Source organism: Camellia sinensis, chromosome 5, assembly GCF_055761805.1.
Source record: "Camellia sinensis isolate YWXY chromosome 5, ASM5576180v1, whole genome shotgun sequence".
Taxonomy (NCBI): domain Eukaryota; kingdom Viridiplantae; phylum Streptophyta; class Magnoliopsida; order Ericales; family Theaceae; genus Camellia; species Camellia sinensis.
Window position 1 is genome coordinate 139,573,200 of NC_138965.1, and position 26,676 is coordinate 139,599,875.

Sequence of the window (26,676 nt, forward strand, 5' to 3'; positions counted from 1 at the left end):
ATAAGTGTGGTAAAATGCACACATGTAGTGTGTGGGGACATTTCTAGTACTTATTAATACATGCATTGTGTGTGTGCATGTGCGCCTTAGTGAGTGTGTCTACATGTTAGTACATTTCTAGTTCCTATGAATAGCCAAGGTGATATGTTTATTGACACACTTTACTCATTTTTTCATTTTGTTAGGGGTGGGTTAAGCTCTTGCACAACTATGGAAATCTTGAATGTTTAGAAAGCAAGATCCAATAAAGAAAAAATAAAAAAATAAAGAAAAAGACCACACATAACAATTTGCATGAAAATGCTTGTTCATTTCAACTGAGTTTACAGAAGGATATGATATTGAAGGTAGGAAAGAATTTTCCTCAAATATGTCTAGCTTTCTATTGTATTGGTGTATAGTAATTGGTACTTGTAATGAAAAATTGAACTTCGTTAGCTACTTTGAAAAATTGAACTTGTAATGATCTAGAAAATGGGTTTAGAAAGAGAAAACACGTCTTTTTATTATCAATGCTTTGTATTTAGATAGAGAGTTTAAGTATTTTGATTTTTTTCATACAACTACTTTTGTTTCTCACCAAAATTGGTGAGAAACAAAACAAGAGTTTAAGGAGTTTTTTATTTTTATATTAAACTAATTCATATATGGACTTGTTTTGATAGAGCTTGTTTGTTTATCGGCCAAATGATGAATCCAAGCATTTAGTTCCTTGCTAGTTTAGGAGTTAGACAAATGAAAAGATTTCTGAAGAGATGTTATGATTCCGTCATTCAATTATCTCAAAAATTGTGCTTAGAAAATGAAATAATTATGTTACAATATGTATTAGTTACGATTTAAATTAATATTGGTGATGTGTAAAAGGTAAGACGGTAATGCTATATTTTAGATAGCATCTCCACCTCGTACTTCCACGTCAACACATGTCCTACCTCAAGTGATGTAATTGGCGTATAGTAATTGACCCGCCTCACATGTGTCACTCGTGTGATAATTGATATCATTTTCTACATACATCTTTAAGAATTTTGTTTTTCATTTTTTATTTTTTAGCACATTTCTTACATCTTAGGTTTTTTTTTTTTTTTTTTTCATTTTATTTATTTAATAGGAATGAAAGTTGGAGGAAACAAAGAAAGTTGGTGGTGATGCTTGTGTGCCTGTTGTGTTGTTGGAGACTTGGAGTTCTTTTTATTTATTTATTTATTTTCCCTTTTATTTGTTATCGTGTTGGTGTGCTTGTCATGTTTGTTGTATTTGAATTTCCAATGACTTCTCTTTTTATTATTTATGTATAAAAGATTATTGTGTGGTTATATTACTGCTATTATTGGCTATTACTTTTTAATTGTGATGATATGTATTGTCATGAACATCCATTCTATTGTCAAAATATATATTCTCTATTTGAGTTGGCTTTTTAATTGTTTTGTTGTTTTGTCTGATTAAAAAAGTTATATTTGGAATGATAATTGGCTTTTTTTTCAATTAATTTGATGTTTGTGGGAGAAAAAGTTAAAATAATTATAATTTACATGTGACATTTTATCTTATTAATTATTTTATATTTAATTTGCCTTTATTAACTATTTTAACATAAAAAAACTCCCAGCCCAACTTACCAAACATTGCTAATGGGGTGGTTAATAAGAAAGGCTGGCTATAAGGAGAGTCACTTGATGGTTGTCACGCCCCAAGCTCCGTGACAACACCGCACACTCATTTAAGTGAGCATGCAAGGCTAAGAGTCCAATCACATAACCCACAATGTAAAATACTCAAATTAAATCCTTAATTATCATAATGCTAAAATCCATAAAAATAAATGATTATTATCATATGAAATTGTCCACCCAGTCCACTAATATAATCCACTAACAAAATAATAATCTAAGTACTTAAATCATAGTCCTACTCTCGGCACTTCCGCAAGTAAAAATCCCGCGCAACTCTACTCCTCAGAATCTGAAAAAAAAATAAAATAAATAAGGGTAAGCTAGACAGCCTAGTAAATAACCAACTATCACTGCTAGCTGGATCAAGTATACAAAAAAAAAAAAAAATTGTCGATAACCAATAAATATATATATTTTTTGCTACCATTCAATAAATGAACAATTATTCTGTAAGATGGTTTCATAGCTTAAAATAAACAGTGTAGCAATACATTTTAATTGAAAAGACAATGAGGTAATTTGACGAAATTTTGTTGTTCAAAATTGATGGTTCGGTATTCAATGGTTCAATGATGCGATTCACAAAACCCAAGTCTTGGTGACTACGATCACTTAGCCCGTGACAAGGCCCAGAACCACACATAGGCCGGTGGTAAAACCCCAAAAGAAACTAGTTTCTGTGCCAATAAATAACCCGCATTGGCTAGGGTCCAAATCATAGTCAGACTAGAGTGATGTTCAAAATTCAAACAATACACAAATTTTAAATAAAATATTCGATATTTTCAGAATAAACGTTTAGTACAATTTTCAGAATAGTTCCACAAAATATTCAAATAATTTTCATAATAATATTCGATGTTGTTTTATACTAGACCCATATTTTATTTTAAGAGAACATGAATGCTATAAATAAATACTTATAATTTTAAATGTTTCAATAGGAATAAAAATGTACCAACAGTGATAGAGGGTTACTTACCTCAAACAGCTAAAATAATATTCCACCATACTAACTCCAGACACCCAGCTCCACCAATTCAATCACACAAACCTAATAAATGGAACCTCAAATAAATTAATATTTTGATGTCTTTCACACATCAACAAGAACCCATTATATATATATATATATATGCTTAAAATCCAAGAGACACCAAATCAATCCACCAATTCAATAGCCAAACACACCTTACCTAATGTACAAAACCCAAATGTCAAAACACACCCACCCAAATTGCTCCACTGTTTCTACTCTTTACCTAGACCACACTCCACACACGGGACCATTCATCAAGCTCTCAAAACCAAATAGGCACATACAGGTTACATAAAGCTTCGGCCCCCCTTTTTTTTTCATCAATAGTTCTAACTAGTTGGTCATACAAAAATCTTATGCCAATCAATGGTTGAATCTTACCACAGGTTACATAAAGCTTCGCAGCCTCACTTGAGCCTCTCTCTTTGTTTTTTTTTTCCTTTACTTTTTCAAACCCTTGCTGCCTTCAAAACTCCTTACCGCAATTCACCAGCCTCTGTTTTTTTATTTTTTTTATTTCCAAGGCTTAGAGCTACGACCTGTGGGCTTATTAACCTAATTTCTCAAGATTACAAAATTACCCATCTAAGTAATAGAAATTATAATACCATCTCATAACTAATTCCTTCATATTACTAAATGACCCATATAAATTAATTTAATTACTAGTCTATCCAAAAATAATTATATACAAAACTTGGGTTTTACAGTTGAGTTAAGCTTCTCCATGAGGTCAAGGAGCACAAAGGCAAACAGAGTATGATGCAAAGAATTGGGTGGTTCATTGGTTGAACGGTTAAAACTTGACATTTTCGTAAACAAAGGAAATATTGGCCCAAATCCACCACCACCACTACCAATAAGACCGCCACGGTCATCGCCACCGCCACAAACAAAATCCCTCTCTTCCATTACTGCCAAGCTTTGATGGAATCGAACTATAACCAATGATTAGAGTATTTAATTGCCAGTGAAGTGAGATCTAAAATTTCAATTAATATAATAGCTAGTGTCAAACCTACTAACATCTTATCATGTGACACAAAAGATTTAAAAGAGAGTTTCCCCTATTTATTTTTTTTCTCTCTCAATTATTGGGCTACATTTTGGGCATTAAACTAGGTATTCACATCCCATTCATCTTATACTATGAAAATGCTTAGCTAAAAGATACACAAGCATCACAATCTTATTTTTTGGTATTAAAAGCGAAACCGACTTCCATAATAGACATAACCAAATATTACTTGTTAACTGCCACGAAGGACAGTTTTAGCAAAAACAAGAGCTGGCTTGACTACCTGCTGACTTACCTTACATATATTTACATAATCAAAACTATTAAGTAAAGATCAAATCTCCAAAATTAGTGGTTGCAAGGCCCAATCTCATGATGATGTACCACAAAGCTGTTCAACCAACCATAAGCAATCTATGAAAATTTGGAGAACTCGAATATCCCAAACTTGACACCATCGGAACACATCCAAACATGCATGGGTTTCAGCCACAGTGGCCACAATGTTATTAAGACAACACACCAAAGCCACAACAAGCTACAAGAGGAAATACAAAATTGATCAAAAATACTGTTAACATTAATTCCATCACAAAAAAATATATATAAAGCCAATCACTTGGAATTCTTTGGCAGCGGTGTGTCTGAAAAAAATATATGAGACATGAGTAAAACTTTCATATATCCCAAGCCCTGCGATCTCGAGGATAGGCATTGCATTAGATATCTCTTTTAAACCATCTTTTGTGAGCTTCACTCTCAAGGCACCAATATTCTCATTAAGGTTTTTAATCTTAGTTGTTCCTGCAAATATACAATGCGAGGTTAAATACAACTTAACCATTCAGAATACAACATTTAGGAGCACATTTGGAATTTTTAGTTTTGTTTTAAAAACTTATTTTTTAAAAAATATTGAATACTAGAAGAGTACGATTTTGGTTGGCAGAAGGTTTCATACAACAAGTAGGTAGAGAAACATTAGAGGATACGACTGCAGAATATTTAAATGAGCTGATTGACAGAAATTTGATTCAAGTAGCTAAAAGAAACTAGAGGAGAATTAGAAATTGCCGAGGGCATGATCTTCTTTGAGATTTGCAATTGAAAAGTCGAAGGAGTTAAATTTCCTATGATGGAAATGTTTATTCCATACCATCTCCCTGCAAACATTGAAGACTAGCTTCTCGTAGCTGTGGATTAAAAATGTTTGATTCCTTTGATCATTCATCAAAGTTGCCTTTATGAACCCTTTTGTTCTTCAACTCGGAAAATGGATCTGCCAAAATAGGAGAAATAGAATTTCTGTACAAAAAATTGAGATTGTTGAGAGAGTTAGATCTTGAAAAAAGAAGGTTTTGCCCCTTTCAAAGAAATCTTCTTTGATGCAATAAAGAAATTCATTCACTTGAGGTACTTTAGGATAAGTGAGTCCAAAATAAATAAAATTTCACCATCCATAGGTAACTTGCAAACCCTACAAACCCTAGAATATTTCAATATGGGTTACCCATTTATGTTATCAGATAATATGGATCACCCAATTATGTTACCAGATGAGATATGCAATGTAAAACAGTTGAGACATTTAATTGGATGCTTTAAGTGGCCTTTCCCAGTGGAAAACCTAACAAACCTTCAAACTCTAAACTACATTGTGGTTGGTGACTGGATGGAATTTAATCCATTAACACTTTGGTTGGGGGATTTGGGAAGGGATTTGGAAAGAAAAAGGGAAAAAATGTGTGAAACTATGTGAAATGTATGTATATTTTATTCACATTTCACTTAACTTTTCCCTTTCTCTTTCCAAACCCCTTCCCAAATCTTCCAACTAAACACACCGTAAAGGAAATCAATCTCCGCGAGTTTTACGCAGTATTTAAGGGAGAAAGCAAGGGGTTCATTCTAGACTCCATCGGTAGATTAAGAAGCCTCCAAACATTATGTTTGCACGTGTTTAGGGACACTGTTTGGAGTCCTACACTGCAATCACTTTCTCACTGCCAGCACCTCCTTCAATTGAGGTTAGATGAACAAATAGGAAGCCTACCAATAGAGATGGACAAATTCTTACTGAATCCCAAATACCTCTTCTTAGATGGATGGGTAATGGAGGAAGATCCTATGCCACCATTGGAGAAGCTTCCAAAGCTGACAATTCTTGACTTGGCTGACTATTACAGAGTAAATAAATTTGCTTACACTATAAGAGGGTTCCCTCAACTCGAAATTTTACAACTTCTCAACTGTCATGTGAAGGAGTTACAAGTGGATGAAGGAGGAATGCCTTTGATTCGGGGTTTGTACAACCCTAACAATGTTAGCATCCCAAAGAGATTAAGGTCCATCCATGTCCCCAAAAATTAGTAGGTTTCATTTCTTACTAAAAAAGAAAACAAGTTATAGGTGGATAATAGTTGCTTCCAATAAATATATTGTAAATAAAAGATTTCATTTTTTATAAATCACTTTCCTAAATATTCTAGTTTTAACATAGTTAATAAAGCTTTTCAACTGGATATTCTACAATTAAGTTCATTTGAAGTTCTATGTATAATTAAATATATATATATATATATATACACAAACGTGTGTGTGTGTTTTCTTAACAATGTATGCTTAGTAAACTAGCTAGGTGAGTAGTGAAATAATAAGATTATGATTTCTCTTCTGGTGATTAGGTGACAAAAGAAAAGAAAAGAAAATTAAATGATTATGAATCAAAATAAAAGAGAATACATGTCTTTTTATTTTTAATGCTTTGTATTTGGATAGACAGTTAGTATTTTGATTTTTTGATTTTATTTTTTATACAACTACTTTAGTTTCTTACCAATTTTGGTGATAAACAAAACAAGAGTTTTAGGTGTTTTTTTTAATATATATATTATTATTAAACTAATTCGTATATGGACTTGTTTTGATAGAGCTTGTTTTCTTATCTGCCAAATGATGAATCCAAGCATTTATAGTTCCTTGCTAGTTTAGTGAGTTAGGCAAATGAAAAGATTTGTGAAGAGATATTAAGATTCAATCATTTAGTTATCTCAAAAATTGTGCTTAGGAAATGGGATAATCATGTTATAATATATATTAGTTACGGTTGAAATTAATATTGGTGATGTGTAAAAAGTAAGGCGGTAGTGCTATATCTTAGATAACGTTTCCACCTCACAGTTCCACGTCAACAATTGTCCTACCTCAAGTGATGTAATCGGCATATAATAATATATATATTTTTTTTGATCAGCAAAAGAAAAACTTTATTCATGAAATCAAGCTTACAAAGTATAAATTACATCAATAAAGGGGAGGAAAGTGCAAAGAGCATTACAATATAATTTCAAGATCCCAACTAGATTGGCACCAAAAAGCATACACAATCACTTGCTAGTACAAACCTCAAAGTTGGTGAGCAACCAACAAAAAGAGATAACAAACAACAACAAACTCAAAGTAAAACACCACCACCACCACCAAGCAGCCCAAACACCAAGCTCAACAATCACAAGGCAGCACAAAACAACATAGACACAGTCTAGAGGAATATCATCAGCCCACTTAGATACATTAGTACACTAGTAGTAAGCACAAAACCAGCAGCAGTAACACAAATAAGATCAAACTCTGTTCCTCATGCTCTGCTCCTCATTCTTTAACTCAGCTGCAGGTTAGTAGAGGAGAACCTAACCTGATACAAATTAGATATCAGGTCATGTACTGAGTACGTGCAGTCCTTATAGTGAGATTTGACCCATAGAGCAATTCTTACTTTTATCAACTCACAAAGCTCCTCCATCTAAATCTGCTTCCCATTAAAGATGCACTCATTTCTAAGTTTCCAAATGGCCCACAATACTGCTAGTGGTATGGCATTCCAAATTTTATTTTCCAACTTCTTCCATTTAAAACCCCTCCACCACTCAAGTAACCAACCACCTTATTAGACATTACCCAAATTAAACCCCACCAATTCATAAGATTGGACCAAAGCCTCCAGATAATGGGACACCACATCAACACATGATTCACAGATTCAACTTCAGCCTTACAGAAAATGCATTCAGCACTTACATTCTGGCCAATTACCCATAATCTTTGGAGATAGACAACTGTTTTAACTCTCCCTTTCCAAGCCAACCAACCAAAGAATTACACTTTTGGTGGCGTAATATTGTTCCAAAGCAGTTTAGTGATCCCAATGTTATTTCTAGAAGCATTCTTATTATAAACTGTAGACACAGAAAACTGACATGATAGGGAAGCCTTCCAAAATAAGCAATCCTCTTTAATTGAAAAGGAAGGTAAGGCAGAGTCCAACATGGTAATGAGTCTTTCCAGTGCCTCCTCCTCCCAAGCAAATAAAGATCTCCTAAAAATCAGGTTCCAAGTTGCTGAGATTCCTCTTCTTTCCACCATTATCCTCAAAGAGGGCTCTTTTTCTAATGACAAATCATCTTGGACTGACCCACCTCACGTGTGTCACTTGTGTGATAGTTGATATCATTTTTTACATACATCTTTAAGAATTTTTTTTTTCATTTTTTAACACATTCTTACATCTTAGTTTTTTTTTTTTCATTTTATTTATTTAACAGGAATGAAAGTTGGAGGAAACAAATGAAAGTGGTTGGTGATGCTTGTGTGCCTGTTGTGCTGTTGGAGACTTGGAGTTCTTTTTTCTTTTATTTGTTGTCATGTTGGTGTGCTTGTCATGTTTGTTGTATTTGGATTTCCAATGACTTTTCTTTTTATTATTTATGTATTAAAACCTATTGTGTGGTTGTATTACTGTTGCTATTGGCTATTACTTTTTAATTGTGATGATATATATTGTTATGGACATCCATTCTATTGTCAATATATATATTGTTGAGTTAAGTTCCTCCATGAGGTCAAGGAGCAAGAAGGCAAACAGAGCATGTTGCAGAGAATTGGGTGGTTAATAAGAAAAGCTATAAGGAGAGTCACTGGTTCAAGGGTTAAAACTTGACAATTTTGCAGACTAGGGAAATATTGGCCCAAAATCCCACCACCACCACTACCAATAAGACTGCCATGGTCATCGCCAGCGCCACAAATGAAAGCCCTCCCTTCCACTACCACCAATGCTGTAATAAAACAAAAATTTCTTTTTCCTTCTTTTTTTTTTTAATAGATAAATTACATTGACAGCCCCTAAGATTTGCCTTTGATACAATCTCCCTATGATGTTTGATGGACTTGGGTTGTAGCCTTTGATACAATGTGATGTTCGTGAGAGAAAAAGTGAAATGATTATGGGTTTGATATGACATTTTGTCTTATTGACTATTTTAGCCTATTTTGTCTTTTTGTGGATTTTAGCCTAAAATTGGCTATTTTAGCCTTTGCCAAACAAGGCCAACATTTAGGAGCACATTTGGAAAGTTTTGGGATTGTTTTCAAAACCTGTTTTTGGGAAAATCAATAAGGATTCATTCATTCTCTCTCTCTCTCTCTCTCATCCCTTTATTTCCTTTCCTTCCTCATTACATTGTTTCGGGGCAAGTTATAGAACACTCGTAGAACTTGTTTGATTTCAAGAACTCAATACAAGAAGAGATCCCATGGTTCTTTGAGCTGGTTTTGTTTTAACTTCCTAGAATTCTAAAATTGATTAACTTTGCCTTGATTGCATAAACATCCACTACACAAATTATTAAAACATCCTATACATCCAAATATGATAAAAAAAAATCAACGAATTTTTAGAAAAACTAATCAAAAGTAATCATTCAATAGAAATTATGTTTAATTTAATTCAAAAGCCAAAAAATCATATTTCGGCAAGGTTTACGTTGAATTGTAAGAAAGACCACAATCTCCTACTTATCAAACTTGTAGCATTTTTGACATAGCTTTTCACAATCACTTCATTACCAAGAAATCAAAATTTTGACGAGTCACTCACTAGGTATAGGTACCATATCATCCCTTTGATGAAGAATCCATGCAAGTGCGAGTTGAACAGGGGTGCAACTATGCTTCTTAGCCAACTCTTTTATTCGAAGATAAAAGATCTTGTTGTGCTCTTAATTCTGCCCTGTAAACCTAGGATGTGATAGCTGATAGAAAGATTAAGTTAGTCATTCATTCATATAATTATTTGACTAACCAAAACGAGGAAATATCTGAATGAATTTGAACTAAATTTGTTTCAACAAAAAATATTTTCCTATATTTGGTTGTGACCTTGAAACTAATGTACTACTAGTTGCTGTATTAGTGATGGCATTGGTGGTTGTGGTAGGGCAGTGGAGGTGGAGGTGGAGGTGGAAGGAGAGGTGGTAGTGCGGTGGTGTTACTAAGACCTTAGTTTAGAAAACGTTTTCTACCTTTCAAAAACTTTAATAATAATAATAATAATAATAATAATAATAATAATAATAATAATAATAATAATAATAATAATAATAAGACTTAAATAAGTTTGTTTTCTGTTGACCACAGAAAATGTTTTCCGTTGACTTTTACTTTTTGCTGAAACAAATAGAACATTAGTTCAAAAAGATGATTTTTATCTGACATTAATTAAATTGAAAGAAAATAAAAGATAAAGATCCAGTTCAATACCATGAAGCTATTTGTAGGGACGGTCTCCACAACTGCCTTGCCACCAAAAAACCCATGAGCAGTGGGGGAATATGGAACTATTGCAATTCCAAGTTCCCTGATAACCAACACATGTTTTAGAAAAAAATAAGGTGAAAGGAGAAAACAAAAGAAATTGGACGTCTTATCAAAAATAATAAAATGGCTACAAGTTTAAGATGGAAATTCCAATAAAGAAGAAATCACAAAAAATGATTACAAGAATTTGGAGTTCAAACAGAAAGTAAGGTGTCTTCTTATGATAAACATCTTTCTATAAGCAAAAAAGGTGATCCAAAGCATGAGGCTCCCGTTAAAGCGGTGTTTTTGAGGATTATTTTAATGAAGAGTAACAATTGGGCAGGAATCTCCAACATTTTGGATAAAATGCAAGTAAATTTTGGAAGCAAAATGAAGCACCTGCAAATCGGGATTATTTCTTCTTCAATGTCACGAGTCAAAAGGGAATACTCCATTTGTAAATCAGTTATAGGATGAACAACATGTGCCCTCCTTATTGTGTTTGGGCTTGCTTCTGATAAACCAATGTATTTGATTTTACCCTCTTTAGCCAATTTCTTAAGTTCCCCCATCTGCCATTCATGAAAAAAATTCAGCATCAATTAGTAAATATTTCGAACATCACTTTTATTTGAGGAAAGTATTCCAACTAATTCGAAATGAGTAGCTACTAAGGTACCATTCCTTTCAAGAGAAAGAACAAAAAGAAAATCAATAAGACAGTTGGCTATTTTGTCAAAATAAAAAAAAAATGTTAAATTTTAGGGTCATCTTGTCTATACAAACCTAAAATGTACAAAAAATTTGACTAAAAATTGAAAAGAAATTCACTAAAATCAAAGCCAGCTTAAAGTTGGGAGCCAAAAGAACAGGACTTGAGGGTGTGTTGATAAATGGAAAAAAGAGACAAGTCACTTACAGTCTCCTCTATAGGGACTAATTTGTCAATCTGATGTACATAGTTCAATGTAGTCGACACCAAGGCGCTTCAGGCTAGCCTCACAACAGGAGCGCACATATTCAACACTTCCATTCACCACAATTTGAGTAGGGTCAAGTTTGACTATTCCAAATTTTGTAGCTAACTGGATCTTTTCTCAAGGCAACTGCTTTAATGCCTACAAGTTTTAGGATCTACAAGTAAAATAACTAACACACAAAATACCCAAAAATAGATTCATTTTTTCTTTGAAAACAGCCAACAAAAAGATAATTTTCTAGACAACATCCACTGTATGTATCATATTCTACATATTTACACTCCATTCGTTTCTACGGATTATAAAATATTTTCATTCATATGTTTGATTACGACTTTGAAACTAATGTGTCAATGGTTGTAGTTGTTGTGGTAGTGGTGGTGGGGCAGCACCGGTGACTGGCAGTGGGGTAGTAGTAGTGGCAGTGTGGTGGAATTAGTAAGACTTTAGTTCAAAAAACGTTCTACCTTTCAAAAGTACAAAACATTTTTCCTCCCAAAAAAAGATTTGTTGTTAGATATAGTCTAGAAAACACTATGGGCAACATAAAAAATAGGAACAGAAACAAAAAGAAAAAAATGAAGGCAGAGAAAGTGTGATTAGAAAACTAGACTTAGAATAGATGACAACATAGTGCTAATGGTCCTTTGTCCCAATGTAGAGCAGAGAAGAACTCATGTTTCAGGAATTCTCAAAACAAACAATTTCAACAAAATCTTTCATTTTCTTAAAACTTATCAAGTTCAAATTCTTTATTTTTCTCTATTAATAGAATACATTGAATGTGATAAATGGCTATAACCAAATTTCATAGCAAGCCCAAAATGCTCTGGTACCATATGAATGAAAGCATTACCTTTCCCACCAATATTTCATTAGCGTTGTCTGCTCCATAACTATCTGATGTATCAAAGAAAGTGATTCCTTTACTGAATGCATACTTGATTATTGCAATGCCATCTTCTTTAGGGATGAGAGAATTGTACATACTAGTAAGCCCCATATAACCGTAACCCAATTTTGAAACCTGGAAAAAAAAAATAATAATGAGAAAGACACGTTGTCCATTTGCTATTGTAGTCCATTTTTGTTGATGAATCGAAGCTTTGCAAGTAGTATTTCAACAGTAAAATTAGCTTAACTAATAAAATTCTTTGTATAGAACTTGAAAACTATAGGATGAACAAAGCCCCAGTGTATATAGCCCAGCCAGAAAAATATTTAAATAAATCAATAAAACTAATTTTTCAAGGCTGAAGAGGATTAAAAGCTTGATTTGAAGCCACTACTAAGATCGAAATCCAATCTGAACATTTTCTGAAAATTCATCACTCTTTTCTTTTTCTGTTTTCAAGAACACCCATAAATTTTTTAACTGTTCACACTTTTTTTTCCCCAAATTATAATTCGATTAATTTAAAAGTCCACATCCAGTTATAAATAACTATTAACAGGTTCTCAAATTCAACACATCTTTCTTATGTTGGAAAAATAGTACCAAATTATATGGAAAATATAATTTAAAAAATATGTAAATAGTTTTTGAGCAAAACCAAAACTGAAATAAATTGACAAAATAATGTAACAAAACTTACAACACATAAATAGATAAAACCTGATCGAGTGGAGTGTGTGACACTCTTTCCTTAAGACAGATTCGTCCTCTCACCGGGGCTTAGGATTTAATGGACGTCTATCTCCCAGGAGACAACGATCAATGTCTTGCACTAGCAGGACTACTATTGCAAGCTTAGTGAACTTCGCTGTGTATGTACTCTCTTTATAGGAAAATTAGACTCTGGAAATATGAAGAATAAATGCAAAGTGAAGAAGAAAATTGCAATTCTCTATATAAATTGAAGTGAGGGGGATAGAATTTATAGATTCCTCCATGACTCTTTAAAAAGGTTGTGACCCTTCAAAAGGACACACCCTTCCATGTAAAGAGACACAACCATTGAAGTAGATTTAATTCAAATTTTCCAACAATCCACCACATAAACGAAATTTACGGGAAGGACATGCAACAACATGCAGACAAAGAGAGAGTACATTAAGGAAATACCCTGCATCGGGATAGGTAGTTTTTGGCTTTGAATCTTCCCTAGTGAAAGCCTATTGAACTTACTAGCTAATCAGTGGACGTGATGCCTTGAACTGTTAAGCCATTTGTGTAAGCCAAGACAATAGAATTCACACAGAATATCTTCAGACACAGTTTAGTTCTCACGGTTGTACCCGCTTTGGCCTTGGGCATCTCCTGGTATTTCACGAGTGCTTTAGAGAATTTTGCCTTATCAATTCTCATAGAAGCGACCCCTTCACACTCATATAGGTGATCCTTATTTCAAGTCTTTTAAATGCTCCTCTTGAAAGATACCCGTCTAGGGTTTTCAAGATATAAGTGTTCATTAAAAGCATAGCTTACCCTATAGCGATCCCGGGTTTACCCTTGTTGTACAGTGATCCGGACATGTGTCTGTGGATGTTGGTAGTTGTTTATTATCTTGTTTGCATCCTCTTTACTTTGTTTATTGAGTTATAGGATGTGTTGGGCAGGTTTGTTTCAGGTTGGTTGTGTTTGGGAGCCTAGTGTTGCTGCCCAGATTTTTGGACCTTCGCTCGAGCGAGGAGTTGGCCGCTCGAGCGAGAGTTGAGTTTGTGTCTGGTGGGTCGAGCCATAGTGGCTTCGCTCGAGCGAGCGCTTGCACCTGGTTTTGGACCTGAGAGTTATGTTTCTTGGCTCGAGCGAGCTTTTCTTGGCTCGAGCGGTCTGGTTTGCTCTTCGCTCGAGCGAGAGGTCTGTCGCTCGAGCGTGCTTCTGGTTGCAGACCTGAGAGTTCGAGTTGTTGGCTCGAGCGAGCGTTCTTTCGCTCGAGCGCACTTTTGAGTTTTTGGCTCGAGCAAGAGCTTCTTGGCTCGAGCGAGAGTTTTCTGTGTCTGGTCGCTCGAGCGACCAAGTCTTCGCTCGAGCGAGCGTGTTTTATATCAGCGGACAGTAGCGATTTTAAACATCACTTTTTCACTCCCTTTTTCTTTCAAAACCTAGATCCGAGACTCTCTCTCTCTACAGTTATATTCTCTCTAAGAATTGATCTCCCTAGAGTGTGAATCTAGCCTAGGGTCTTTGTTAAAAAGATAGAGGGCATTGAGAGCTTTGTTTTAATCTGAAAAAGTTTGGATTTGGAGCACGTTGGTCTTCGAGTCTTCATCTCCTTTTTGGCTCAAACTTCGAGGTAGGGATATCCTACTCCTCTCTATGGATTTTGTCTTTAAATTTTGGTATTTTGAGATGTTGGGGTTGGTTTGGTAAATTTGTGAAAGTTTGGGGCTTTTGTGTAATTTTACAAAAGTTGGGGTTTTATTCATAATAAACCTAGATGCATGTTTGGCATAGAGAAATGGAATGAATGTTAAATCATTGATGAAAATGGGACCTAAGGGTTGAAATGTTAATTATGGGAATTGACCTAATTACATTGTTTAATTAATTGGGATAATTAATTGTGAGAAATGAAGAAATGAAATGTTGATTGAATATCCATTTGTGCATTTATTTTCTGTTTAGAAATAACTGCTTTGGGCTATCGGTGGAGGATAGTCGTGATTGTTGTAGACAATGCATGATGATTAGGCAAACTGAAACTAATCAATGAAGTGTGTCATGGAACTTGACGGTTGATAGAATACATTAACTATATGTATTGAGTGATTGTATATAGAACCATTGTGTTTGTATACGTTATGTGTAGAGGAGGAGATGGGGGATGTACTCCGCGGTTTAGGGGAAGATAGGGGATGTACCTCTAAACCGGATAGTGTTGGGAGAAGATAGGGGATGAACTCCGTAGATACAGCTCATATGCTTGTCTAGAGAAGTGAAGATAGAGCTCATATGCTTATCTTTGTGAAATGTGGATATAGCTTATATGCTTATCTGTGGATATTGTGGTTATACATATCTGTGTGGAATGTGGATATAGCTTATATGCTTATCTGTGAATGTGGATATTGTTTTTATACATATCTGTTGAGATAATGATAGAGCTCTCATGCTTATCTGTTGAAAAGGGAAAAATGAAAGGTAACTTGGACTCGTAAGTCGTATGACATAAATATGTGATTTATGTGAATGTATCAGTGTTGACCATCTATGAATTGCTAATATTTTAGTCATTGTTCATGGTTGGTTTAGTGTATTTCTACTGGGCTGTGGCTCACCCTATATGGGAATATCATTTTCAGGTACAGGAAGCATGCCACCTCCAAGGACATAGCTTGGGAGGCTAGGGGCGGACATACTAATGTCGTTATCTTTTTGATGTATTACATGTAATTTCAAGCCAAGGGCTTTATGTGTAAATGAGTTAGAACTCTTTTGTTGTAACCAAGTGTTAACTTGGAAAGCTGTAAGCCTGTAAGGCATTTTGCTTTTGTTGTTAACATGTAATACTTTTTGTAATGAAACTCTGAGATACGAAAGAATGTGGAACTTTTGAATATCAATACATGTCTTATTTGTTGGATTTAATGTTATTATTTTGAGGGCGTTACAACTTGGTATCAGAGCGTACCGGGTTCGAATACTTTGGGTACGTGGGAAGTGATTAGGATCACAATGGGTTTGTCTCGCTTGATAGAGACTTAGATGTAGTATCATATGCTATGTGCTTAATTGATAACATGCTTATGTGACTATGTAGGTATGGGATTTAGTTTCTAGGATGTTGATTGGATCCTTGGATTTCTGGGAGTCTTGTTGGAAAAGCACTTGATCAATGCTGTTTCTAACCGGAACTCTAGTAACGCCTTGGGACTATCATTATCCGGAAATGAAATTCGTAAGTGCTTATGTGTTTATGTGCTTACGTGGAATGAATTACAGTTGTCCATGCATTAGGACATGAGTGTTTAGTTTCGGCACATTTATGAATGTGCTAATGTTCTGTGTTACCTTTATTAGGATGTCAGGACGAGGAAGAGGTGCTAGGCGTGGTAGACCTGCGAGGCAGGAAGTACCGTTACCTGGTGAGATTCCGGCAGTACAGGAGGGAGTTGGTCAGGCCAATGTGGCCGAGCCAGTGGGTCAGCAGGCTATGGGTGCCTTGGCCAGAGAGATAGCAGGAGCTTTGGGTATTCTTAGAGCTGGGAATCAGGCAACTGAGGCAGGGCCTTCTTTCTTGAAGAGGGAGTTCTTCCGGTCTAATCCGGATGAGTTTATCGGGGATCCGAAGGAGCCACTGAAAGCTGATGAGTGGCTAGAGCAAATGAGTAAGACGTTCGAGATGCTTGGCATCGAGGACGGAGCACTGAAAGTGACCTTGGCATCCTTCCAACTGAAGGGAGATGCGGGTCAATGGTGGAAGTACGAGAAGGCTCATGTTGGTGGTACTTGGGAGGCGTTTATAAATGCTTTTCAGGAGAGGTTTTTGTCTGCAGCAGCTAGGGAGAAGCTGAGGGATCAGTTTAGCCGGCTTAATCAGCAGGGCTTGTCAGTGGCCGAGTTTGAGGCTACTTTTACCAGTCTGTCCAGGTTTGCACCTGAACTAGTGGCGTCTGAGGAATGCCGTTGCTATGAGTTTGAGCGGAAGTTGAGGCGGGGCCTCAAGTTGAGAGTTGGTGGGTCTTACATCCGGGAGTATAGACACCTAGTGGATGCTGCAGCTCATATGGAGCTCATGATGCAGGAGGAGGATGAGGGGAAGAGAGGCTCCAAGAGGAGCCAAGATGGCCAGGGTGATGGCAGGAGGCAGAGGGGTTCTAACCCTCAGCAGTCGCAGGGTGGTGTTGCTAGATCGACCTTCCCAGTGCCGAGTGCAGGCTCCGGGAGAGGTGGTCAGGGGGATTTCACCTGTTACAAGTGTGGCCAGTTGGGTCACAAGGTTTCTGTTTGCCCGCAGAAGGGTGGGGGTCAGAGAGCTGCTTCTTCTTCAGCTAGACCGCAGAGTCAGAGTTTGGGCAGGGGGCAGCCCTTATCTTGTTATCAGTGTGGACAGCCTGGGCACCTGAAGAGGTTTTGCCCGCAGTTGAGTGCCACTTCGGGAGCGTCTAGTTCTAGGCAGACGCAGGGTTTTCGGCCAGCTCAGTCTGTGCAGGCCTCGAGGGCCAATCTGGGAGCTTCGTCATCCCAGACTGTGCAGCAGTCTTTTGCTCCGAGAGGTGAGCAGGTAGACCAGGGGCCTACGGGGCGCGTGTATGCTGTTACCGCGCAGGATTTAGTACCGGCTCCATTAGTAGTGAGAGGTACTTTTCTGTTTTGCAACTCGGTTGCTAGTGTGTTGATAGACACGGGTGCATCTCATTCTTTTGTATCTGCTGCATTTGCATCTGTTTTGGAATTGGAGTTAGCACAGTTAGCATCTCCTATTTGTGTGGTATCGCCTTTGGGTGGTGAGTTGATCCTGAAACAGGGTGTTAGAGGATGTGACATAGAGGTCGCCGACTATAGGCTTCCTTTTCCGTTTGTTGTCATGCCTATGTAGGGTTTTGATGTTATTTTGGGTATGGACTGGCTATCGTCATACCGGGCTGTTATCGATTGCTACCGCCAGAGGGTCACGTTATGTACCTTGAGCGGGGAGTGGTTCCATTTCTTGGGAGACCGGGTTGGTAGTGTTTTGCCACCGGGGTATGATTCGCGAGGGCGAAGTGAGCTTAGTAGTCTACTTGCTAGCTTTGAGAGTAGTGAGTGTGTTGAGACTCAGATTGTGTTGCCGAGGGTGGTTTGTGAGTATTCAGACGTCTTTCCCGAAGATCTTGTCAGTTTGCCACCTCACCGAGAGATAGAGTTCTCTATTGATTTAGTGCCCGGCACGGCGCCGATTTCTATGGCACCTTACCGTTTTGCTCCAGCAGAGTTGGTTGAGTTGAAAGTTCAGCTCCAGGAATTGCTCGATAAGGGCTTTGTTCGCCCTAGTGTTTCGCCGTGGGGAGCGCCGGCCCTCTTTGTTAAAAAGAAAGATGGTGCCACTTGAGATTGTGTATTGACTACCGGAAGTTGAATCGGGCTACGGTTAAGAATAAGTACCCTATGCCCCGTATAGATGATTTGTTTGACCAGTTGAAGGGTTCCCGTTGTTTCTCTAAGATAGACTTGAGATCGGGTTACCACCAGTTGAGGGTCAGGGAAGAGGATATTCCGAAGACGGCATTCCGTACGCGGTATGGCCATTACGAGTTTCTGGTGATGCCATTTGGGCTTACCAATGCACCGGCAGTCTTTATGGACTTGATGAACCAGATTTTCCGGGAGTTCTTAGACCGATTTGTAGTCGTTTTCGTGGACGACATCCTTATCTATTCACCTTCAGAGGAGGAGCACGAGGAACACTTGAGAGTGGTGCTTGAGTTGCTTAGAGCCCATAGGCTGTATGCCAAGTTTGGGAAGTGTGAGTTCTGGCTGAGGGAAGTCAAATTCTTAGGCCACGTGGTATCCGGGAAAGGGGTGTCTGTTGATACATCCAAGGTTGAGGCAGTGCAAGATTGGGCACAGCCTAAGAGTGTGTTTGAGATCCGCAGTTTTCTGGGATTGGCTGGGTATTACCGTCGGTTTGTGAAAGATTTCTCCAGGTTAGCGTCACCGTTGACTAGACTGACTCGGAAGGGAGTCAAGTTTGTGTGGAGTGAGACTTGTGAAAAGTCGTTCCAAGAGCTGAAAGTTAGATTGACCACCGCTCCGGTGTTGATTATTCCGGAGAGAGGGTTGGGTTATGCGGTTTATTGTGATGCCTCACGAGAGGGTTTGGGTTGTGTGTTGATGCAAGAGGGGAAAGTGGTAGCTTATGGCTCACGTCAGTTGAAAATACACGAGAAGAACTACCCCACACACCACCTAGAGTTAGCGGCAGTGATCTTTGCCTTGAAAATTTGGAGGCACTACCTTTATGGTGAGAGGTTCGAGGTGTTCTCGGACCACAAGAGTTTGAAGTATCTGTTTACACAGAAAGACTTGAATTTGAGGCAGAGGAGATGGATGGAGTTCATCGAGGATTATGATTTTGAGTTGCACTATCATCCGGGAAAGGCCAATGTTGTGGCCGATGCCCTTAGTAGGAAATCCATTAGTGATGTAGCTAGTATAGCCATCCGGGAATGGGAGATGTTGGGAGCACTTGGTGAGTTTGATTTGCTGCTGGGCGAATCTGTTGAGGCTGCGGCCTTGTTTTCTGTTGTTGCGCAGCCTACACTTGTGACTAGAGTGTTAGAGGCACAGAGAGGTGACCTTGAGGTAGAATCCCTCCGAGAGAAGATCTCCAGTGGGAAAGTTGAGAAGGGTTTGACGATGTATCCCGACCTGAGTGTGAGATACCGAGACCGTTTGTTTGTACCGGAGTCTTGCCGTGAGGAAGTACTCCGAGAGTTTCATCTTTCGCGCCTTGCGGTGCATCCGGGAGGTACTAAGATGTATCAGGATTTGGGTCGCCAGTTTTGGTGGCGGGGTATGAAGAGAGAAGTGGCTGTTTTTGTATCGAAGTGTCTTACTTGCCAGCAAGTGAAGGCCGAGCATCAGAGGCCAGCGGGTTTGTTGCAACCCTTGCCTATTGCCGAGTGGAAGTGGGAGCATGTCACTATGGACTTCGTTGTAGGTCTTCCGAGGACTCAATGGGGTAGTGATGCTATTTGGGTGGTTGTAGACCGGTTGACTAAGTCGGCGCACTTCATTCCTATGCGCGTGAGAGATTCGGTAGATCATCTAGCCGACTTGTATATTCGGGACGTAGTGAGATTGCACGGGGTCCCAGTGACGATCGTCTCAGATAGAGATCCTCGTTTTACTGCTAGGTTGTGGCAGAGTTTGCAGAGTGCCTTGGGTACTAAGTTGACCTTTAGTATGGCTTATCATCCTCAGACTGACGGGCAGTCCGAGCGTACTATTCAGATCCTCGAGGATATGCTTCGGGGTTGTGTCCTTGACTTCGGTGGGACGTGGGAGAGGCACTTGCCCTTGGTAGAGTTTGCCTACAACAACAGTTTTCAGTCTAGCATCGGTATGGCACCGTTTGAGGCCTTGTATGGCCGACCGTGTAGGTCTCCAATTTGTTGGGCCGAGGTGGGTGATGCACCTTTGTTGGGTCCGGAGTTGGTTAGGGAGACGACGGAGAAAGTTGAGCTTATCCGTAGGAGGCTTGTTACAGCCCAGAGTCGGCAGAAATCTTATGCTGACCGTAGGAGGAGGCCTTTGGCGTTTGAGGTAGGTGATCATGTCTTTCTGAAGATATCACCTAGGCGAGGCTTGATGAGATTTGGGAAGAGTGGGAAGTTATCCCCTCGGTTTATTGGTCCTTTTGAGATCCTTGAGAGGATTGGCGAGGTTGCTTATCGGTTAGCCTTACCGCCGCAGTTGTCCGGAGTACATGACGTGTTTCATGTGTGTATGCTTCGGAAGTATGAGCCAGATCCATCACATGTGTTGGATTGGACCGATTTAGAGGTAGATGAGGATGCCTCGTATGAGGAGAGACCGGTTCGGGTCTTGGATAAGCGGGATCAGGTCCTGCGTGGCAAGACCATTCCTTTGGTGAAAGTCTTGTGGAAACATCACGGAGTGAAGGAAGCCACTTGGGAACGTGAGTTGGAAGTTCGAGAGAAATATCCGGACTTGTTTGTTGATATGTGATCTTGTATTTAAATTTCGCATTTTGTTGAACTTAAGAGCTTTTATATATGTCTTAAGTTGTGAAACATTGAAAATGTTTGGTTTATTGAAAGTATGTTTTGGAACTTGCCTCATATGGAAGTTGAATGTAACATTATATATGTTGATTGTATTGTTGAAATTGGAAAGATAATACGTAATGTTGATGCATGTTGAAAGTACATATGTTGTGTACATATTGTGAAATGCCTCTTGTTAAATGGAGGGGATGACCGGTAATGGATCGAAATGTTGAATGTTAAAGTGTAACATTGTTTAAATTGGAGAAAAACTTGTTTTTGAAAACTTGTGCTTAATTTCGGGGACGAAATTCTTTAAAGGGGGGAGGTTATAGCGATCCCGGGTTTACCCTTGTTGTACAGTGATCCGGACATGTGTCCGTGGATGTTGGTAGTTGTTTATTATCTTGTTTGCATCCTCTTTACTTTGTTTATTGAGTTATAGGATGTGTTGGGCAGGTTTGTTTCAGGTTGGTTGTGTTTGGGAGCCTAGTGTTGCTGCCCAGATTTTTGGACCTTCGCTCGAGCGAGGAGTTGGCCGCTCGAGCGAGAGTTGAGTTTGTGTCTGGTGGGTCGAGCCATAGTGGCTTCGCTCGAGCGAGCGCTTGCACCTGGTTCTGGACCTGAGAGTTGTGTTTCTTGGCTCGAGCGAGCTTTTCTTGGCTCGAGCGGTCTGGTTTGCTCTTCGCTCGAGCGAGAGGTCTGTTGCTCGAGCGTGCTTCTGGTTGCAGACCTGAGAGTTCGAGTTGTTGGCTCGAGCGAGCGTTCTTTCGCTCGAGCGCAGTTTTGAGTTTTTGGCTCGAGCAAGAGCTTCTTGGCTCGAGCGAGAGTTTTCTGTGTCTGGTCGCTCGAGCGACCAAGTCTTCGCTCGAGCGAGCGTGTTTTATATCAGCGGACAGTAGCGATTTTAAACATCACTTTTTCACTCCCTTTTTCTTTCAAAACCTAGATCCGAGACTCTCTCTCTCTACAGTTATATTCTCTCTAAGAATTGATCTCCCTAGAGTGTGAATCTAGCCTAGGGTCTTTGTTAAAAAGATAGAGGGCATTGAGAGCTTTGTTTTAATCTGAAAAAGTTTAGATTTGGAGCACGTTGGTCTTCGAGTCTTCATCTCCTTTTTGGCTCAAACTTCGAGGTAGGGATATCCTACTCCTCTCTATGGATTTTGTCTTTAAATTTTGGTATTTTGAGATGTTGGGGTTGGTTTGGTAAATTTGTGAAAGTTTGGGGCTTTTGTGTAATTTTACAAAAGTTGGGGTTTTATTCATAATAAACCTAGATGCATGTTTGGCATAGAGAAATGGAATGAATGTTAAATCATTGATGAAAATGGGACCTAAGGGTTGAAATGTTAATTATGGGAATTGACCTAATTACATTGTTTAATTAATTGGGATAATTAATTGTGAGAAATGAAGAAATGAAATGTTGATTGAATATCCATTTGTGCATTTATTTTCTGTTTAGAAATAACTGCTTTGGGCTATCGGTGGAGGATAGTCGTGATTGTTGTAGACAATGCATGATGATTAGGCAAACTGAAACTAATCAATGAAGTGTGTCATGGAACTTGACGGTTGATAGAATACATTAACTATATGTATTGAGTGATTGTATATAGAACCATTGTGTTTGTATACGTTATGTGTAGAGGAGGAGATGGGGGATGTACTCCGCGGTTTAGGGGAAGATAGGGGATGTACCTCTAAACCGGATAGTGTTGGGAGAAGATAGGGGATGAACTCCGTAGATACAGCTCATATGCTTGTCTAGAGAAGTGAAGATAGAGCTCATATGCTTATCTTTGTGAAATGTGGATATAGCTTATATGCTTATCTGTGGATATTGTGGTTATACATATCTGTGTGGAATGTGGATATAGCTTATATGCTTATCTGTGAATGTGGATATTTTTTTTATACATATCTGTTGAGATAATGATAGAGCTCTCATGCTTATCTGTTGAAAAGGGAAAAATGAAAGGTAACTTGGACTCGTAAGTCGTATGACATAAATATGTGATTTATGTGAATGTATCAGTGTTGACCATCTATGAATTGCTAATATTTTAGTCATTGTTCATGGTTGGTTTAGTGTATTTCTACTGGGCTGTGGCTCACCCTATATGGGAATATCATTTTCAGGTACAGGAAGCATGCCACCTCCAAGGACATAGCTTGGGAGGCTAGGGGCGGACATACTAATGTCGTTATCTTTTTGATGTATTACATGTAATTTCAAGCCAAGGGCTTTATGTGTAAATGAGTTAGAACTCTTTTGTTGTAACCAAGTGTTAACTTGGAAAGCTGTAAGCCTGTAAGGCATTTTGCTTTTGTTGTTAACATGTAATACTTTTTGTAATGAAACTCTGAGATATGAAAGAATGTGGAACTTTTGAATATCAATACATGTCTTATTTGTTGGATTTAATGTTATTATTTTGAGGGCGTTACATACCCTAAGTCCTCTACATACAACACATGTTGCAGATATCACTCTCATCATAGGAATAGATAAGAGATAAACTCCTTTAGTGATTTCTGGCGAGCCACACAAAACTTAGTTGTCCCTTTGAACTTAGTTCTTGAGATCTCCAGTCATTTAAGTAGGGTTACCATTATGATGACTCTGATGTAATAGGCTTTAATCACATTCCCCTCGATGAACTTTTCCGCATTTGCTCTCTGGTCAAACCTTTTGTTTAGCAGCCGCTATTTTTCGTTTGACCTTCTCAAGTATATATCATTGAGTAGTTAGTGGATCCATTATATTATTCTTAGTGGATCCATTATATTATTCTTAGACAATATTCACAACTGAAAGTAAATGTCCTACGGTGTTTGAGTCTTTGATTACATTGAGACTTACTGTTACTTTATGTCACTCCCATTTTCAAATAATAAACATAGAGTTGTTTCTTAGGAGTTAATGAAACCATTTTTTCTTCTATTCCAACTTTGTCCTATAGAGAGAATTGAGATTCTTTGTGGACCTACAATCGGAGCCGTTACTTTGGTAAAATCCTCCAAACACCCCCACATTTTAAGCATTCCAAGGAAACTTAATTTCTCTTGTTGGTGTATAATTACACAAAAATATTAATACACCCTCACAATTCTGAGATAAATCAGAACATATCATTAATTGGCGTGCTTGAACTAAATAATAAGATGTAAATTGCTTTGTGAATATAATCACAATACTAATTTGTCTAAAATACAATTAGACTTCATAACTTGCTTTTGCAGTACAAAGAAGAAATGACTAATACCGGTTGTTGCCACAACACTTTGTCAAATAAGATTTCTTTAACCATGATTAATTTTTTTTGTTTACTGCAACCCTTAATTCCAATCTCAACATGGAATATAAATATCACTGTATAATTACATCCACATCTTATTTGTCTTATCTAGTATTGGGGACTACGTCGACAATTACCAAAGCGTCTTTCACCCATGAAATATTTTAACTCATATAATATTTCATTACGGAGTTATCGATCACCACACCAATTTCAGTCGCTGTTCCAAAGAATAGTTAGAATTCTTCTTATGTCAAAACACATAAGTTCACATTTTTATCAACACTTTGATAAATAATTGACATCCAATTATAATACACCGCACACTAAATCGATATATCAAATTTATCAATGAATGACATCAAATTACATTCAAAAAAATTTCCCAAGTATATAACATATACCCTATATTTTCTCAAGTTTCAAGAATTCACAAACCAAATATCATACCAGATTTTAGAAAATATATTTTGATTTTAAAACCACATTCTTGAAAACTTCCACAAAATATTTGTCAAATATTTGTGCCTTTCCTTAAGAGGAACTTGAGAAACTAACTTATAAACAAATATACATAATTGAAATTCTAACAATTATAAAATTTAAATGCAAAGTATTCCTCAAATAAAAGTTAATCATGGTCATACCCGATTAGAACATTTAATTAAATAAGAAGAAACAAGTTATAAATAGAATCATAACACTAACCCAATAATTTGTCATTACTATTGGACCCAAATCTAAGCCCAGAATATTTTGAATGGTACCAAATAGATTGGCCCATATCCAGAATCTAATGACAAAAAGAAACATGATTTAAAACAAACCACCACACCGATAGTTTTCTCCAGTTGTGCAGCAACTGGCATGACCAATCGGTTCGGTGTTTTGCATAAAAAACATTGACATAAAATTTCATTACTAGTCTATTGACAACCAGTGAGTCACACCAATTTATGTTATGAATTTGTTAAAAAATATTTTAAAATCATCAAATAACTTCTTTAAAATATCGAAAAAAACCATTGTGCCAAACACACAAACATGCCATATTTATATATTTATTTTAAATTAAAAGATTTAAATTAAAACATTTCCAATTGTCTTTCCAAAAAATTGATCATTATGTTCAACTAATAAACGACAAAAAATTTCCCTTATAAATAAATAAATCATTAGATTTGATATTTGGATGATTGGATTACCCAAACTCAATTCAACGATTAAGGACCCAACTTAAAGTTCCAAACAGTTTGGGTTAATAATGAAATGGCACCTTTGAACGAAACACCAACATGCCGATTGGTTTCTCGGTTTTGAATGACGGATTCAAAGGCATTAACACATCACTATTTGGGATCTCCTTGAAGATTGAAGAGGGCCAAGTACCTATCTTCCATGGCTTCCCTTCTTCCCCTCTTACAAAACACCGAATACCCATTATTCTCAGCCTCCACAACCTCCCCGCTTTCCACTCTCACCACCGGCGTCGCCACATAACCACCGCCAAAACTCATTCCTGAATTTGGAATATCCAGCCTCGCCGGTCTCTTCCTCTTCAACAGCGCCGGTGGAGAAGAAGACAAAGACGAAGTCGAAACCGCACAATCATTAGAAGCCCTATTAAGCCTGTTCAGAGGCTTCTGTAGTCAGAGCCCTAGTTGGAGAGAACACAGGTGAGTTCGAGATTGCAACGGTACAAGACATTTCTCTCTCTGTGGCGGCTCTGTAACGTTCGAATTTTTCAATTTCGGTTTTGTTTTGTGTTGTGTGATGTGGTGTGATGTTTCAGTGGAGAAATAAATAGAGGGAAGAGAAGAGAGGTGTGTGTAACCGATTAAAATTAATCGAGGAAGAACTTCACCTTCTTATTCTGATGTGAATCTGATTATTCAAGTTACTTCATTGTGGGTTATATCACTCTTCTTGACAACACACACTACACATTTTGGCCAAAAAGCCATCATCCCGAGATGTCTGAAACCTTCAATGTCCCAATTATACTTTCAACATTTGGGTTATGGAAATTCACCATAACCATAAAACAGTTGACTGGAAAGGTACAAACCAGAATTTCTCCATATCCAATTTCTAAAAAGATCAAAGTTAAATTCCTTTTATGAGGAGAGGAAAAAACAAACAAAAGTATCAATTTTTATGAACGGACCCTCTAAAGTAAAAATTGCAAAATATAAACTGTGTAGATAGTAGTTAGTTACTATAGAGAAACTGCTATTTTTCGAAAGACAATAATAGAACAGCAAACAAAGGCTCTAATATACAATCTGCGGTCCACAAATAACTCACAAACACCAGTTGAGCATTTAGTCAGAGAGGCTTATGAATGCATACCAGTTATATTTCA

General features: G+C 37.6%; 1 pseudogene; it reads right to left on the reverse strand.

Annotated features, from left to right (window-relative positions):
• Positions 1 to 4,351: 4,351 nt before the first annotated feature.
• LOC114290027 (perakine reductase-like) lies at positions 4,352 to 26,346 on the reverse strand (annotated as a pseudogene).
• Between the last annotated feature and the right edge of the window lie 330 nt (positions 26,347 to 26,676).